General features: G+C 44.0%; 1 pseudogene; it reads right to left on the bottom strand.

The window, feature by feature from the left end:
- Positions 1-5,819: 5,819 nt before the first annotated feature.
- On the bottom strand, positions 5,820-18,542 carry LOC120025592 (annotated as a pseudogene).
- Positions 18,543-19,532: the final 990 nt, after the last annotated feature.

Here is a 19,532-nt window from a genome sequence, read left to right as displayed (position 1 = left end):
ATGCTCTGGACACTACGCTGACAGACACAGCAAACCTTCTTGCCACAGCTCGCATTGATGTGCCATCCTGGATGAGCTGCACTACCTGAGCCACTTGTGTGGGTTGTAGACTCCGTCTCATGCTACCACTAGAGTGAAAGCACCGCCAGCATTCAAAAGTGACCAAAACATCAGCCAGGAAGCATAGGAACTGAGAAGTGGTCTGTGGTCACCACCTGCAGAACCACTCCTTTATTGGGGGTGTCTTGCTAATTGCCTATAATTTCCACCTTTTGTGTATTCCATTTGCACAACAGCATGTGAAATTTATTGTCAATCAGTGTTGCTTCCTAAGTGGACAGTTTGATTTCACAGAAGTGTGATTGACTTGGAGTTACATTGTGTTGTTTAAGTGTTCCCTTTATTTTTTTGAGCAGTGTATAAAGATCCAGTCCATTAAAAAAATTGGAGGCCCCTTACACCTCAGTGTTGTGATGGAAAAATTATAGCAAAGTGCATAGTACTTATAATTCAAAAAGTTATGTTATCATCCTAATCTGGAAACAATAGAACACTGTAAACAGTACTGGGAACAATAGAACACTATGAAAAATCTGGGAAACCAGGCCTGGTATTCATAGCCGACTTTGAAAAGGATTTTGATTAAGTACGACTGGATTTTATATAGAAATGCCTCGAATATTTCAATTTTGAAGAATCTCTAATACAATGGGTTAAAGTTATGTATAGCAACCCTGGGTGCAAAAAAATAAATAATGGCTACTTCTCAGAAAGTAGCCACTATTGTCAAGAGGAGTAAAACAAGGTTGTCCGCTATCGGCATATCTATTTATTATGGCCATCTAAATGTAAGAAATAATATCAAGGGCTTAGAATTCCAGGGCTTAAAAACAAATGTGTCATTGTATGCTGATGATTCATGTTTTATTTTAAATCCACAGCCTCATAGATGGTCTAGATACTTTTTCTAACCTCTCTGGATTACAACCAAATTATAAGTGTACTATATTACGTATTGGATCAATAAAAAATAAAACTTTTACATTACCATGTAGTTTACCAATAAAATGTTCTGATGGTGAGGTGGAAATACTCCTTATTCATATCCCGAAAGAAAGAAATTATCTCATTACAATACATTTGAATAGAAAGTTAGCAAGAATAGATAAGATGTTGCTTCCGTGGAAAGGAAAATCCCTGTCAATTTGTGGAAAAATCACCCTGATTAACTATTTAGTCATAGCCCAGTTTACCATTTGCTTATGGCCTTGCCTACACCTAGCGACTTGTTTTTTAAATTATATGACCAAAAAAATCAACGAGATCTTCAGTTTCTTGGCAATTTCTCGCATGGAATGGCCTTGATTTCTCAGAACAAGAATAGACTGATGAGTTTCAGAAGAAAGTTTTTTTGTTTCTGGCCATTTTGAGCCTGTAATCGAACTCACAAATGCTGATGCTCCAGATACTCAACTAGACTAAAGAAGGCCAGTTTGATTGCTTCTTTAATCAGAACAACAGTTTTCAGCTGCGCTAACATAATTGCAAAATGGTTTTCTAATGATCAATTAGCCTTTTAAAATGATAAACTTGGATTAGCTAAACACAACGTGCCATTGGAACACAGGAGTGGTGGTTGCTGATAACGGGCCTCTGTACGCCTACGTAGATATTCCATATACAATCAGCCGTTTCCAGCTACAATAGTCATTTACAACATTAACAATGTCTACACTGTATTTCTGATCAAATTGGTGTTATTTTAATGGACAATTTTTTAAATTTTCTTTCAAAAACAAGGACATTTCTAAGTGACCACGAACTCTTGAACGGTAGTGTATATATATACAGTTGAAGTCGGAAGTTTACATACACTTAGGTTGGAGTCATTAAAACTTATTTTTCAACCACTCCACAAATTTCTTGTTAACAAACTATAGTTTTGGCAAGTCAGTTAGGACATCTACTTTGTGCATGACACAAGTAATTTTTCCAACAATTGTTTACAGACAGATTATATCACTTATAATTCACTGTATCACAATTGCAGTGGGTCAGAAGTTTACATACACTTAGTTGACTGTGCCTTTAAACAGCTTGGAAAATTCCAGAAAATGATGTCATGGCTTTAGAAGCTTCTGATAGGCTAATTGACATCATTTGAGTCAATTGGAGGTGTACCTGTGGATGTATTTCAAGGCCTACCTTCAAACTCAGTGCCTCTTTGCTTGACATCATGGGAAAATCAAAAGATATCAGGTAGGTACCACATTCATCTGTACAAACAACAGTAAGCAAGTATAAACACCATGGGACGACGCAGCCGTCATACTGCTCAGGAAGGAGACGTGTTCTGTCTCCTAGAGATGAATGTACTTTGGTGCGAGAAGTGCAAATCAATCCCAGAACAACAGCAAAGGACCTTGTGAAGATGCTGGAGGAAACAGGTACAAACGTATCTATATCCACAGTAAAACGAGTCCTATATCGACATAACCTGAAAGGCCGCTCAGCAAGGAAGAAGCCACTGCTCCAAAACTGCCATAAAAAAGACAGACTACGGTTTGCAACTGCACATTGGGTCAAAAATCATACTTTTTGGAGAAATGTCCTCTGGTCTGATGAAACAAAAATATAACTTTTTGGCCATAAAAAACATTGTTATGTTTGGAGGAAAAGGGGGAAGCTCGCAAGCCGAAGAACACCATCCAAACCGTGAAGCACGGGGGTGGCAGCATCATGTTGTGGGGGTGCTTTGCTGCAGGAGGGTCTGGTGCACTTAACCACAATAGATGGCATCATGAGGAAGGACAATTATGTGGATATATTGAAGCAACATCTCAAGACATCAGTCAGGAAGTTGAAGCTTGGTCGCAAATGGGTTTTCCAAATGGACAATGACCCCAAGCATACTTCCAAAGTTGTGGCAAAATTGCTTAAGGACAACAAAGTCAAGGTATTGGAGTGGCCATCACAAAGCCCTGACCTCAATCCCATCGAAAATTTGTGGGCAGAACTGAAAAAGCATGTGCGAGCATGGAGGCCTCCATCACTACTCAGTTACACCAGCTCTGTCAGGAGGAATGGGCCAAAATTCACCCAACGTATTGTGGGAAGCTTGTGGAAGGCTACCCGAAACGTTTGACCCAAGTTAAACAATTTAAAGGCAATGCTACCAAATACTAATTGAGTGTATGTAAACTTCTGACCCACTGGGAATGTGATGAAAGAAATAAAAGATGAAATAAATAATTCTCTACTATTATTCTGACATGTCACATTCTGAAAATAAAGTGGTGATCATAACTGACTGAGTTTAAATGTATTTGGCTAAGGTGTATGTAAACTTCCGACTTCAACTGTATTTACAAAAAAATATATGTGTCACGCCCTGACCTTAGAGATCCTTTTTATGTCTCTATTTGGTTTGGTGTGATTTGGGGTGGGTATTCTATGTTCTTTAGTTCTATTATTTGTATTTCTATGTTTTGGCCGGGTAGGGTTCTCAATCAGGGACAGCTGTCTATCGTTGTCTCTGATTGAGAACGTACTTAGGTAGCCCTTTTTCCCACCTGTCTTTGTGGGAGGTTGACTTTGTTAGTGGCACTTATGCCCTGTAAGCTTCACGGTCGTTTTTGTTATTTATTGTTTTGTTGGCGACATTTTAACAAATAAAAAGAAAATGTACGCTTACCACGCTGCATCTTGGTCCACTTCCTTTGAAGGCCGTGACGATATGGGGGATTGGAAATGATGCAGACAATTACATTGATGGAATCCATAATCTATCTGCAATATTAAAGTTGATCTCCCGCAAAAAAAATTATAAAATCCTAATAACATCAGAAAAATTTGGAACATGTGTAGGTTACACCAAACATTGTGTGACAGACTGTGTGAAAAAGAAGAAGCTGACCAGGAGATGGCATTTACAGTTACATATTAACCTTCTAGTTTGCTGAAGATATGATGACAAAGAGTTGAACCTCACATGTGCAATATGAAAATATCTAGATCATTGTTACAAAAACTATGGACTCTTTGCACATAATGATTATGAACTGTCCAATTGAATGTTCTGTGCATGATAATACAAAATCAAGTCTCTTTTTCATGTTGTTCATTTTATTTTCTTCACACACCCTCACACAACCAATATTTCAACAACCAAAGCAAACCACTAAACCATTAGAAGTCTTAACTCTCTGAAAATAAGACAATATCTTTTTCTCAAACATGTACAGTGCTACACATACACACACAATATGGGAAGATTCAGAAACAAACCACTTTAATATAAGTTGGAGCTTGGGAGTATAGAAAGACAGATATCATACCACACCAAGTGATCCAGGCCGATAGGTAGAGCATATTTATAGACATCCCTTCAACTTACTATATAACAACAATAATGTACATTGCAGATTTACTCTTGCTTTGGTTTTACATTTGTGTACGTACAGTATTGATACGAGTCTGTATAGCACTTCTTGGGGTAACGCTTCAACTTTTAGCGATTTGGACTATCCCCCTACAGGATGGAGTCACTGATAAGTAGATTGCTCTTAGATGTAAAGTCTCGTATTTAGGGGACTTTGAGCAGTTCTGGACCGGTTCCGGACAACATTTTTGTGTACAGAGCTCTCTGTGAACGGCGCAACATCAATTGCTGTGTACTCCGTGAAAGCTCTGGTTGTCCCTCTTCTCATGCCGCTCTCCGCCCTCAGCTGACATGCAGTATGTGAAATTGCATATGAAAAGGAGAGCCTAGCGATTGCAGATAAAGCGGTCTCATCTTGCTGTTATGTTCTTAGATGGATTTAGAGCTCACAACATGAAAAAATACAAAATAATTTAGTAGATTTGAAACAATGGCACTTTCTCTTGGTCACAGAGGGACGAAATCACTTTGTGCTTAAAGCTGGCGTCACGAGTCTGCTGGAATTTGCATGGCGTCTCTGCGTCGCTCAGGGGATGTTGGTGGGAAAGGTCTCTGTCGTCAGTTATTTGAAATGGTGCCAATTGTGTATGATCATATTTATTTTAGTTATAAGGTGAAATCTTAGAGTAAGTCGTTTATAATTTCATTGTTACTATATTTTGAAAGCATTTCAATAATTAAAATCCATAATCCATATTCCCCCACTTTTGTTGAATAGGAAAACAAATACACATATATATATATATACATGATGTTTCATATTTTCATATTCGCACTGTGTACTTGAGCTTGTATCCTCAGTGACTACACCTCAGCAATTTATAACTATTTTTACCAGAATGGTGAGATTGTAATCTTTCTGGCAGTATAAGCATTAGCTGGTATTGTTTATGGCCCTCTCATGATAAATAATTCCTTTTGGGTATGTCTATTTAAGCGGAAATCTACATTTTGACATTACATTTAACAGGTTTTAAGAAATAGAGACAACTGGTTGACCACCATGTGGAATGTTGCAAACTACAACTCGTACAATGCACTGCTTTTATGAGTGCAGTGACAGTGTGAGGTCAGATCAGCATAGAAATAATGGACCATATCAGCCCTAGATACTATCATCATATGGTCTTTACTGGCCTCATTTCAACAGTCTTATCTTAGGGCTAGATTCAATCTGTATCGCAGAAACAAATTTAAGGGTCATTTCCGATTGAGCCGACATATGCAGCGTTTTCCGTGAACACAGTCTCCGTGAAAGCGGGAACATTGCCTTTAAATTTCGAGCAATAATGCTACAATAATTCTTCAATATGGATTGAATTCAACCTTTAATGTCTCTGCATATTCATGACACCACAGATATAGTTGGTTGGGCTCCTCATAAACTTGTCTCTCCAGTCTTGCCTGGTGACCTGCCCCCTGTGGGGGTGACCTGAGTTTGTCTATGCTCCCCCAGGATGGCAGCGATTAGAGCCTCTGGGGCTGAGACCCCGCCTCCAGGGGACACAGGGCTGCGGGGGGTGAGCGGGCTGATGGGCGACGGCAGGGTGTCCTGGGGGGACACCAGGCGCTCCTTCTTAGCAGCAGAGCAGGGCGAGCGGCTGCTTGGGAGCCCCTCTAGGGGACGAGGATGCAGGCTGAGGCCCTGAAGGGAGGGCATGGGGGTGTTGGAGTGAGCAGGACTACGGCTGCCGCGGTGGCGATGGTGGTGTTTTCTTTTTCCAGGGCTTGGGCTGCGGGAGCTAGCAGGGGCCAGCAGGACCAGTGTGCTGTCATCCTCCGAGCTGACGTCAGAACTGTCTGAGCGGTATACTGGTGGGGCTGTCGGGCTGCGCACAGGAACATGGATCTATGGGAGATGGGAGAAGAGAGTAAGAGAAAAGGAGAAATATCCAGCAGAACTGAATGGCAGACAGCAACTGCTATATTCTCTGTTCATTGAACAACACAGGAAGGAAAATGTCAGGAAGGGTCCTGACCTGAAAGGGCGATGTCACACCGATAATAGTGTTCATGTTATTACTGTAGAAACCCAAAATGTATTCCCCTTCATCCCTGGGTAAATCCTCCTCTGTAAATGTCACCTGAGAGAAAGGGGAAGAGTGAAGAAAAGTACAAATAGAGAAAATGGAAAAATAGTAAGTAGATGTGTGGATAAATGTTTTCTCATCTCAATGGATAAATGTTTTCTCATCTCAATGGATAAATGTTTTCTCATCTCAATGGATAAATGTTTTCTCATCTCAATGGATAAATGTTTTCTCATCTCAATGGATAAATGTTTTCTCATCTCAATGGATAAATGTTTTCTCATCTCAATGGATAAATGAGGTTGAGTTTGTGGGAGTATGTTTGTCAGGCTTTGTATCATACCTGTGACCCATGATCTGCTTTGGCCCACATATATGTTACATAGTCCTTGTGATGTTTGAACCCAACCTGTGTAGACAAATCACAGACTTCAATTGACCATGGAACAATTACGCATAGCCCTAATAACCTATAGATATTGTGTGAGAGAAGATATGAAATCTCACTGCTTTGAAGTTGAAGTCACAGTTACCTTGTATATTGCAACCCAGTCCCATGAGCTGCGCTGGAAGTTGGACATCACAGTGAATCTGACCGTGGCGTCAGAAACCTTAGTCCACTCCTTCACATACTCTAACGTTACAAGAGGAAGGTCCACTTTAAATGGGAACTGAGGGAGAGAGCATGAGAGTGAAAAATAAACAGAGAGATAGAAAGATAATTTCAGAGGGTGATTCTTATGTGATGACTTTCTAAGGCTATAATGTAACAGTAACTGTGAAGCTTTTTCACCATATCTGGATAAACATCAAACAGTGACTGCTGGGGTGAGAGTCCAGGGGTCACAGGAGGTTGGACTTACATGTAATGAGAAGACAGCAGAGACAGGCTTGTGGTCGCTGCAGGTGTAGCCCATGTGACTGCGGTAGGAGTGTTGCACCACCTTGGTTGCCCCACCCAGCCAAGAGGTCAGGCCGCGCTGCAGCGCCGCATTGTGGGTAGGAACAGGGGAGCCCGTACAACGCAGACGCCACAGGATACGGTCTGTCCATGCTGGCTTTCGCTTCTTACTGCTGTGAGAGGAACAGAGAGAGAGATAATAGTGGGAATTGGAGGTCAGTGAATCAGTCAATAGAGGTGTTATTATGAAACCAATAACTTGCCAATTTTGCTGCACTCATTATGTCTAAGGCCTAGCTACAAGGTCTGTAACCTGATTTGATGTGTGCATAAATGTGAGAAGTAAGCGTATGCAACCAGGTGTTGAATGCATGTACCCGGGATACAGAAACCTTCCCTTAGGTTCAGGGCCACCTCAGTCATGACTCCCATGGTCGGCTAATCCAAGCAGATTAGTATACGTTCAAAGTGGTAACCCAAAATAAATAAAAACAAAAGAAAACTACAAAGAATGTATGAATGTTTATGTATATATACATAGGTATATGGGTATGTGTATGTATGTATATCGATATATATATTTACCCCAAAAATATATGGGGGAGTGGAAATGATGCAGACAATTACAATCTATCCGCAATATTAAAGCTGATCCAACCCCCCCCCCCCCCCCAAAAGAAAAACTACAAAGAGGCATGCCTAAAATAAAGAGGCTAACTAACACAAAACAACACCAAACACTGACAGGCCGAGAAGCATCTGGTCACACACACACACACACACACACACACACACACACACACACACACACACACACACACACACACACACACACACACACACACACACACACACACACACACACACACACACACACACACACACACACACACGTCATCCTGATTGCTCACACCTGTCAACTTCTCCAGGCTTCCTGGCAGAGCAAAGCCCTTGACCCGGTTGGTGCTGCCACCTGGGGATGGAGTGTGGACGTGTATCCTGGTAGTGCGTTGCCTAACTGTGTCCTAACACTAAACTACCCCCCATATCATAGCAAGTCAGTAAAAAGGGAGCATCACATCAATCACAAACCATTTATTGCTCTACACAGTATCACGTACCTGGTGTCGTATGTGTGTGTCCCCACATCAAACTTATATGTGGGGGGGAATTTGAGAGGGCCTTCTAAGAAGCCGTCTAAGATGGACTCACTGTTTTTGGCTATGTTGAGCTGCAAAACAAACATGTGAGAATGAAGAGAGAGAGAGCGAGAGAGAGAGGGAGAGACACAGACAATATAATTGAATCATCAAAGTAGCTTGCTTGACTTGATGCAGCCACTGTGTGATTGAATATTATTGGGTGTAGGTTCATTTTTGTTGGTGCTATAGCTATCTCTGCAGGTAATTAATCAACAGTCATTGTTTTCAAAGATAAACATGACTTCCATTTGGTACTCTGTTTTCAAAGAAAATTCCATTTGGACTCTTTTTTTAAATGTCAAATAACTGGCAGATTTCTCACCTGGTCTCTCTCCCACAGCAAAGGTAGTTTATTGCTGTCAATGGCACTCTTCACCACATGAATGTCATAGTCCTCTATGCGGAAGTTAAGATCTCCAAACCAGAACACCACGCTGGGAGAAGAACACAGGACCATTTCACCACTCTATGAGCCAACAACTGATCATCAGAACACCAGGCTCAAAGATGGCGCCGGAGGGTAGGGCTGCCGTCTTTTCGGCTCTTAAGCAACCATGCTATTTTGTTAGTTTTTTCGCGTAGTTCGTAACTTGTTTTGTACATAATGTTGCTGCTACCGCCTCTTATGACCGAAAAGAGCTCAGAACTGGGATTACTCACCTCAAATTGGACAAGGAGTTCTTCTTCAATGAGTGGGACGCGAGGGTTATACTATGGACACCCGACCAGGCCCAGATCCCTGTGATTCGCTGGAAAAGGAAACGTAGGTTTCGCGGAAAGAGATCAGGATGCCTTGTGAGGATCAGGCGACGAGTGGCTAATCTGCCCTTCCATTCTGCTAGCTAACATTCAATCGCTGGAAAATAAATGAGACGAACTGAAAGCACGTATATCCTACCAACGGGACATTAAAAACTGTAATATCTTATGTTTCACCGAGTCGTGGCTGAATGACGACATTAAGAACATACAGCTGGCGGGTTATACAGTCTATCGGCAGGACAGAACAGCAGCCTCTGGTAAGACACGGGGCGGGGGCCTGTGCATATTTGTAAACAATAGCTGGTGCACGATATCTAAGGAAGTCTCAGGGTTTTGCTCGTCTGAGGTAGAGTATATCATGATACGCTGTAGACCACACTATCTACCTAGAGAGTTTTCATCTGTATTTCATCTGTACACTAAAACCGCACTCAATGAGCTGTATTCCGCCATAAGCAAACAGGAAGGCGGCGGCGCTCCTAGTGGCCAGGGACTTTAATGCAGGGAAACTTAAATCAGTTTTACCTCATTTCTATCAGCATGTTAAATGTGCAACCAGAGGGGGAAAAATTCGAGACCAGCTTTACTCCACACACAACGACACGTACAAAGCTCTCCCTCGCCCTCCATTTGGCAAATCTGACCATAACTCTATCTTCCTGATTCCTGCTTACAAGCAAAAATTAAAGCAGGAAGCACCAGTGACTCGGTCTATAAAAAAAATGGTCAGATGAAGCAGATGCTAAACTACAGGACTGTTTTGCTAGCACAGACTAGAATATGTTCCCGGGATTCCTCCGATGGCATTGAGGAGTACACCACATCAGTCACTGGCTTTATCAATAAGTATCGAGGATATCGTCCCCACGGTGACCGTACGTACATACCCCAACCAGAAGCCATGGATTACAGGCAACATTCGCACTGAGCGAAAGGGTAGAGCTGCCGCTTTCATGGAGCGGGAGCTTATAAGAAATCCCGCTATGCCCTCCGATGAACCATCAAACAGGCACAGCGTCTATACAGGACTTAGGTCGAATCGTACAACACCGGCTCCGACACTCGGCGGATGTGGCAGGGCTTGCAAACTATTACAGACTACAAAGGGAAGCACAGCCAACAGCTGCCCAGTGACACAAGCCTACCAGACGAGCTAAATAATGTCTATGCTCGCTTCGAGGCAAGTAACGCTGAAACATGCATGAGAGCATCAGCTGTTCCGGACGACTGTGTGATCACGCTCTCTGCAGCCGATGTGAGTAAGACATTTAAACAGGTCAACATTCACAGGCCATTGGGCCAGACGGATTACCAGGACATGTACTCCGAGCATGCACTGACCAACTGGCAAGTGTCTTCACTGACATTTTCAACCTCTCCCTGTCTGAGTCTGTAATACCAACATGTTTCAAGCAGACCACCATAGTCCCTGTGCCCAAGAACACTAAGGTAACCTGCCTAAATGACTACCGACCCGTAGCACTCACGTCTGGAGCCATAAAATGCTTTGAAAGGCTGGTCATGGCTCACATCAACACCATTATCCCAGAAACCCTAGACACACTCCAATTTGCATACCTAATCCAACAGATCCACAGATGATGCAATCTCTATTGCACTCCACTCTGCCCTTTCCCACCTGGACAAAAGGAACACCTATGTGATAATGCTATTCATTGACTACAGCTCAGCGTTCAACACCCTAGTGCCCACAAAGCTCATTACTAAGCTAAGGACCCTGGGACTAAACACCTCCCTCTGCAACTGGATCCTGGACTTCCTGAAAGGCCGCCCCCAGGTTGGAAGGGTAGGTAACAACACATCCGCCACGCTGATCCTCAACATGGGGGCCCCTCAGAGGTGTGTGCTCAGTCCCCTCCTGTACTCTCTGTTCACTCATGACTGCACGGCCAGGCACGACCCCAACACCATCATTAAATTTGCCGATGACACAACAGTGGTAGGCCTGATCACTGACAACGATGAGACAGCCTATAGGGAGGAGGTCAGAGACCTGAACGTGTGGAGCAAGGACAACAACCTCTCCCTCAACGTGATCAAGACAAAGGAGATGATTGTGGACTACAGGAAAAGGAGGACTGAGCATGCCCCCATTCTCATTGACGGGGCTGTAGTGGAGCAGGTTGAGAGCTTCAAGTTCCTTGGCGTCCACATCACCAACAGACTAACATGGTCCAAGCACACCAAGACAGTCGTGAGGAGGGCACGACAAAACCTATTCCCCCTCAGGAGACTGAAAATATTTGGCATGGGTCCTCAGATCCTCAAAAGGTTTTACAGCTGCACCATCGAGAGCATCCTGACCGGTTGCATCACTGCCTGGTATGGCAACTGCTCGGCCTCCAACTGCAAGGCACTACAGAGGGTAGTGCGTATGGCCCAGTACATGACTTCTATACCAGGTGGTATAGACCTCTATACCAGGACCTCTATACCAGGTGGTGTCAGAGGAAGGCCCTAAAAATTGTCAAAGACTCCAGCCACCCTAGTCATAGACTGTTCTCTCTGCTACCGCACGGCAAGCGGTACCAGAGCGCCAAGTCTAGGTCCAAGAGGCTTCTAAACAGCTTCTACCCCAAGCCATAAGACTCCTGAACAGCTAATGGCTACCCAGACTATTTGCATTGATCCCCCCCCCATCCCACGCTGCTGCTATTCTCTGTTATTATCTATGCATAGCCACTTTAATAACTCTACCTACATGTACATAATTACCTCAATTACCTTGACACCAGTGCCCCCCGCACATTGGCACATTGACTCTGTACCGGTACACCCTGTATATAGCCCCGCTATTGTCATTTACTGCTGCTCTTTAATTATTTGTTATTCTTATCTTTTACTTTTTTAGGGATTTTCTTGAAACTGCATTGTTGGTTAAAAGGGCTTGTAAGTAAGCATTTCACTGTAAGGTCTACACCTGTTGTATTCCGGGCATGTGACAAATAACATTTCATTTGATTTGATAATTAGGACCAGGAGTATTTCCTGACCACCTGACCTGAACAAGAAAAAATGGTGACACTTTACTTGAAACCCAGTGTCATAGCACGTTATGACACGGGCATTACCATGTAACTTGTCATAATCTGTCATAATATCGTCCTAACATTGTCATGACATATATTTTTACACATATATTGCGTTATTTTATGGCTGGTTATGACACCTACATAAGCGTGTTAAAACCCATATTTATTCAAATAATTTTTTTCCCTGCCAAGAAGTTTCCTTTCATTTGAAAGTTTGTAATTTGTTGTTGTAATTAATGTTTTTTCATCATATTTTAAATAACTTGTAGAAAATACACTTTATGACACTGTCATGAAGCATTATGACCATCCTGTGTCACTTTACTTAGACAAAGAAAATACACTTCATGACACTGTCAAGAAGCATTATTACATATAATCCTCTTTAGGTTTCTTCCTAAATTCCTGCCTTTCTAGGGAGCTTTTCCCAGCCACCGTGCTTCTACTGTACATCTGCATTGCTTGCTTTTTGGGGTTTTAGGCTGGGTTTCTGTATAAGCACTTTGTGACACCTGCTGATGTAACATTTATAAATACATTTGATTGATTGAGATAGGCCTATCTCGTACATGCTCTTATGTCAGTCATCAGTCAAAAAGAGGATGTCTTGTCCTGCTCCTGAAATATACTCCTGTATTCATCCCAGTCATCAGCAACAGTGCATTGGGGTAGGTGAATGTCTGATATCAATGTGTGCGCATATACAATGCTAATTTAATATGGTCAAAAAAATAATAATGGTATAACATAAACATACTGTTGACACGTAGGCTGTGGTGTAATGGAATGTTTTGCCTTGTGTGGTAGGTTATGTGGGTTTTGACACTCTTATGTAGGTGTCATAACCAGCCATAAAAAACGCAATATATGTCACAACAGGTTTAAATATATATGTTATGACAAGTTATGTCAGCTTTTATTACATGGTTATGACTGTGTCATAACGTGTTATGATGCTGGGTGTCAAGTAAAACGTCACCAAAAAAACTCCCATAGGTGGCCAGGTGGGATAAACTCCTGGCCCTAGACATACTGTTTACATCAGCCCTCCCCCATCCAAATGACCCACTCGTGGTCCAGCACACCCGAGGCGGTCCCGCCCTCAAACTGCTGTTGATGCAGAATGCTCCCAAAGTCCTCCATGCGCTGCTCCAGGTTCCGCATGTGAGCCGGCAGGTGACAGTTCAGGAAACACACCGGGTGGCCGAACATCGTCATCCTCGCACTTACACCCCCTTTATTACCCTGGGGGAGGGGAATAGAGAGATAGTATGAAAATGTAACACACACTGATGGATAAAAGATGGATGCTCTACCAGCCTTTGTAATCAAACATCCACTGTGATAAGGATGAAAGGACAGATGGCATTTTGGTATCGTCTGTATCAAAGAGCCAGGCAGTCAGACAGTCCTGCTGCACTGACCTCAGAGAGAAGGAGACTGCTCCGGCAGCCAGTATTGATGCTGACATCAACATGCTCAGGAAGGTCGCACGCACGCACGCACGCACGCACGCGGGCACGCACGCACACACACACACACACACACACACACACACACACACACACACACACACACACACACACACACACACACACACACACACACACACACACACACACACACACACACACACACACACACCTCTTTTCTCTCTCCCTGGCATATTAACATATTTTGATGCAATTTAAAAGCTACAGTGCATTCAGAAAGTATTCAGACCTCTTAACTTTTTCCATATTTTGTTACGTTACAGCCTTATTATAAAATTGATTACATTTATTTATTTCCTTATCAATCTACACACAATACCCTATAATCACAAATCAAAAACTGTTTTTTAGGAATTTTTGCAAATGTATTACAGATAAAAAACAGAAATACGTTATTTACATAAGTATTCATACCCTTTGCTATGAGACTCAAACTTGAGCTCAAGTGTATCATGTTTCCAATGATCATCCTTGAGATGTTTCTACAACTAGATTGGAGTCCACCTGTGGTAAATTCAATTGATTGGACATGATTTGGAAAGGCACACACCTGTCTATATAAGGTCCAACAGTTGACAATGCATGTCAGAGCAAAAACCAAGACATGAGGTCGAAGGAATTGTCCATAGAGCTCCGAGACAGGATTGTGTCGAGGCACAGATCTGGGGAAGGGTATCAAAAAATGTCTGCAGCATTGAAGGTCCCCAAGAACACAGTGGCCTCCATCATTCTTAATGGAAGAAGGTTGGAACCACCAAGACTCTTCCTAGAGCTATTCGCCCGGCCAAACTGAGCAATCGGGGGAGAAGGGCCTTGGTCAGGGAGGTGACCAAGAACCTGATGGTCACTGACAGACCTCCAGAGTTCCTCTGTGGAGATGGGAGAACCTTTCAGAAGGACAACCATCTCTGCAGGACTCCACCAATCAGGCCTTTGTGGTACAGTGGCCACTCCTGAGTAAAAGGCACATGACAGCCCGCTTGGAGTTTGCCAAAAGGCACCTAAAGGACTCAGACCATGAGAAACAAGATTCTCTGGTCTGATGAAACCAAGATTGAACTCTTTGGCCTGAATGCCAAGCGTCACGTCTGGAAGAAACCTGGAACAATCCCTACAGTGAAGCAAGGTGGTGGCAGCATCATGCTGTGTGGATGTTTTTCAGCGGCAGGGACTTGGAGACAAGTCACGATCGAGGGAAAGATGAACAGCTCAAAGTACAGAGAGATCCTTGATGAAAACCTGCTTTAAAGTGCTCAGGACCTCAGACTGGGGCAAAGGTTCACCTTCCAATAGGACAACGACCCTAAGCACACAGTCAAGACAACGCAGGAGTGGCTTCGGGGCAAGTCTTTGAATGTCCTCGAGTGGCCCAGCCAGAGCACAGACTTGAAACCCGATCAAACTTTTCTGGAAAGACCTGAAATAGCTGTGCAGTGACGCTCCCCATCCAACCTGACAGAGCTTGAGAGGATCTGCAGAGAAGAATGGGAGAAATTCTTGAAATACAGGTGTGCCAAGCTTGTAGCATCATATCCAAGAAGACTCAAGGCTGTAATTGCTGCCAAAGGTGCTTCAACAAAGTTCTGAGTAAAGGGTTTGAATACTTATATAAATGTCATATTTAAGTTATTTCTTTTTTATAAATTTGCCAAAATGTCTAAAAATCTATTTCTGCTTTGTCATTATGGGGTATTGTGTGTAGATTGCTGAAAAAAACAACAACAATTTAATACATTTTAGAAAAAGGCTGTAACATAACAAAATGTGGAAAAAGTCAAGGGGTCGGAATACTTTCCGTATACACTGTACGTATTTAACAAGTGTTTTTGGACTCTGCATTTACCAACAAGCTCCTATTTTAGAGCAGGGGTTGCCAGGGTGACACTCACCCAGTAGCCCCCGAGGCCTGTGCGTGTTTTCTCTGTCTGCAAACCCCTCAGAAATGGAAGATGACAAAATTTTGAGAACACCAGCAACAGCACCCCCTGCATACGCTGGGACGTCACCTACAGCGATAGAGGGGGAGGTGAGAGCGAGAGAGAGAGGGAGAGAGAGAAATAGAGAGTAACTGTATCCACAGAGATTGAGACAGTGACTGGCCTGGCACAACATTGCGAGTTAACTCTTTACTGACCAGCACATATCCAAATCGACTCAGTGTGTCCATGCAGAGTTCACTCCACTGGTCGGTGAAGAGAGCATCCTTCAGCCGCTTGTTAATCATAGAGTTCACTTCCTGTAGCCTGAGTGGGGAGGAAGAGAGGAAGAACAACTCATAACTCAGTGGGAGGAGAAGAGGAATAAGAAGAATGTTTGGATGATAAGATGTGGTGACATCAGTAGTAGAGGAGAGATCAGAACAGTGATAGAGGTATGATGGAGGAGACATTGAATGCTGGCACCGTTTTGATTGGAGCAGAAGCTCACCCAATGATAAACATGTCTGTGCTCCCATCGCCAGCATGCGGCCCAAACAGAGAGGTGATGTCATCAGGAGGAAGAGCAGAGCCCACATTCCATGTGACAATGTGAACCCTATTAGAGGACGACACAGGGGGTAATGCAAATCCTACATTATCAGTAAAACTACATACATTAGTTAAACTTTACATACATTACATGCCCAAAATTTTTGGGACACCTGCTCGTCGAACATCTCATTCCAAAATTATGGGCAGTAATATGGAGTTGGTCCCCCCTTTGCTGCTATAACAGCCTCCACTCTTCTGGGAAGGCTTTCCACTAGATGTTAGAACATTGCTGCGGGGACTTGCTTGGGCGATTAGGCCTAGCTCGCAGTCAGCATTCCAATTCATCTCAAAGGTATTCGAAGGGGCTGAGGTCAGGGCTCTGTGCAGGCCAGTCAAGTTCTTCCACACCGATCTTGAAAAAAAACATTTCTGTATGGACCTCGCTTTGTGCACGGGTGCATTGTCATGCTGAAACAGGAAAGGGCCTTCCCCAAACTGTTGCCACAAAATTAGAAGCACAGAATCGTCCAGAATGTAATTGCATGCTGTAGCGTTAAGATATCCCTTCACTGGAATTAAAAGGCCTAGCCCGAACCATGAAAAACTGCCCCAGACCATTATTCGTCCTCCACCAAACTTTACAGTTGGCACTATGCATTGAGGCAAGTAGCGTTCTCCTGGCATCCTCCAAATTCTGATTTGTCCGTTAGACTGCCAGATGGTGAAGTGTGATTCATCACTCCAGAGAACACTCTAGAGTCCAATGGTGGTGAGCTTTACACCACTCAAGCCGACGCTTGGCATTACGCATGGTGATCTGAGGCTTGCATGCGGCTGCTTGGCCATGGAAACCCATTTCATTAAGTTCCCGACGAATAGTTATTGTGCTGACGTTGCTTCCAGAGACATTTTGGAACTTGGTAGTGAGTGTTGCAACCGAGGACTGATGCTTTTTACACGCTACGCGCTTCAGCACTCAGCGGCCCTGTTCTGTGAGCTTGTGTGGCCTATCACTTCGCTGCTGAGCCGTTCTTGCTCCTAGACGCTTCCACTTCACAATAACAGCACTTACATTTGACCTGGGGCAGCTCTAGCAGGGCAGAAATTTGACGAACTGACTTGTTGGAAAGGTGGCATCCTATGACAGTGGCACGTTGAAAGTCACTGAGCTCTTCAGTACGGGCGAGAGAGAGAGAGAGAGAGAGAGAGAGAGAGAGAGAGAGAGAGAGAGAGAGAGAGAGAGAGAGAGAGAGAGAGAGAGAGAGAGAGAGAGAGAGAGAGAGAGAGAGAGAGAGAGAGAGAGAGAGAGAGAGAGAGAGAGAGAGAGAGAGAGAGAGAGAGAGAGAGAGAGAGAGAGAGAGAGAGAGAGAGAGAGAGAGAGGCTTTCCTCTCTGGGACCTGTCTGGGACCTCTGTCAAGGAAATGTGCAGCCTGTATGCATTCTGTCTAGTTCAGATGGTTCTTACTGAGATGTATGGCATTTAATTCACATGACACATTCTGGCTCATATCAACCCATCATCCTGCAAATGGCTTCTATACCTGAGGCTGGGTTCTGCCTAGCTCGTTTGTCATGCCAAGGACGGAAAGAGAGAACAATCTCCATGGAGACAACAACATGTTACTGTATTTAGTCAAGGAGTAGAAAGAAAAACTTGAACAAATGCATTATACGGTTGGCATGCTACTGAAATAGTACTTGGCGTCATCATTCGTGATCTGTCTCACCTGAAGCCGTAATCTGTTTCTCCTTCAGTCTTGTCAGTCTGTGGCTGGTTCTTCACAGCGCCCCCAGGGGATCTGGTCCTCTGGGGTTGTGGACTGGAGCCTGGTTTGGGGCTGAGGCTGGATGGCGGGGTGAGGCAAGGCTGAGGCAGGTTAGGCTGTGGGATGAGGTAAGACTGGCCGGTGTAAGGCTGAGTGCTATGAGGACTCTGAGGGCTGCGGGACAACAGGGAAGACTCTGTGGGGGACTGGGACAGGGAGATGGGGCTGTGTGGTCCAGGAATGCGGTTTGGAATAAAGGCCTTATCCTTCATATCAGCCTCTGGACCTCTGGAGGAATTCAGTGCAGTAGGTCTGGGACGGCTGACATTGACTGGAACTGTAGCACTGGACCCAGGCTGTACATTCTCCAGCCTCACCGGGTCTGGCATCTCACGTACACCTGAGGCCTGAACTGGACCCATTCCTGGGAGTTTCCCAGACCCCACTATGGGACAGGTTATAGAGGTGTCCTGGGCTGTTGGTTGCAGGGGTAGAGCAGGTCCTGGAACAGCATTCAACCCAGGTTGTCCAGAGAGTCTTGCTGGATCTATGCTGCTTTGTTTCTGCTGCATTTGATCCATTAACCTGATTAGTAACCACAAATCATGTGGAAGGGATGGGAGAGCGTTTGTTAGATAAAGAGATTGAACAGATGGGAGAGCAATTACAAGAGAGAGGAATGTGCAGTCTGCTGGGCTGGTTGTGTAACCGATGTAAATGTAGAATGAGAAGATGAGAGACCTGTGTTTGTTTTTCCTTCACAACCCCTTCCCTCATCCCCCCTCTTGTCACAGACTGTCTCCATCTAACACCGAACCCTGTGGCCCGACTGGGAGGGGGAATTGGCATGGAGCCAGAAGGGGGTGAGGGAACTGGCTCACACTGAGTACCTGTCCACCTCCTGCCCCCCAGTCCCCAGACATCACAGCTGACATCATAACCATACTAAACCATAGGCAGTCGGTGGAAACCAACTTTCTACCCCAATCCATGTCTACTTTCCTGTTGCTTAGCAACACATTTCAGTCCCCTAGTCCAACCCCCTTTCTATCCCATTACTCCCTGCTCCATTCCCTCCTTGCATCTTCCCTTTCAACTACTGTATGTTATGGAAGGGAAGGGTGGGCTTTTCTACTCTTCAAACTAATCTATCATGCCCCCTCTGCCTCAGAAAATGCAGGTAGAACAATGTATATCTCTAACACACTCTAACACACACACTATGTGTGGCAGCGAGATAGTCTCAGACAGAACACTAACCCACTGCAGCAGTAGATACAGAGCAAGAACACAATGGGTCACATGACATTAAGTAGGCTACATAGTAGCCCTCACTCTATGAGAATCAGCCTATAAGATGCCAGTGACAGCAAGAACAGCTCACTTACCAAACGCAATGTTTGTCCGCCGAC

This window comes from Salvelinus namaycush, chromosome 31, assembly GCF_016432855.1.
Source record: "Salvelinus namaycush isolate Seneca chromosome 31, SaNama_1.0, whole genome shotgun sequence".
Taxonomy (NCBI): Eukaryota; Metazoa; Chordata; class Actinopteri; order Salmoniformes; family Salmonidae; genus Salvelinus; species Salvelinus namaycush.
The sequence above is the reverse complement of the archived record's forward strand: the minus strand, read 5'-3'. Positions and strand labels throughout refer to the sequence as shown.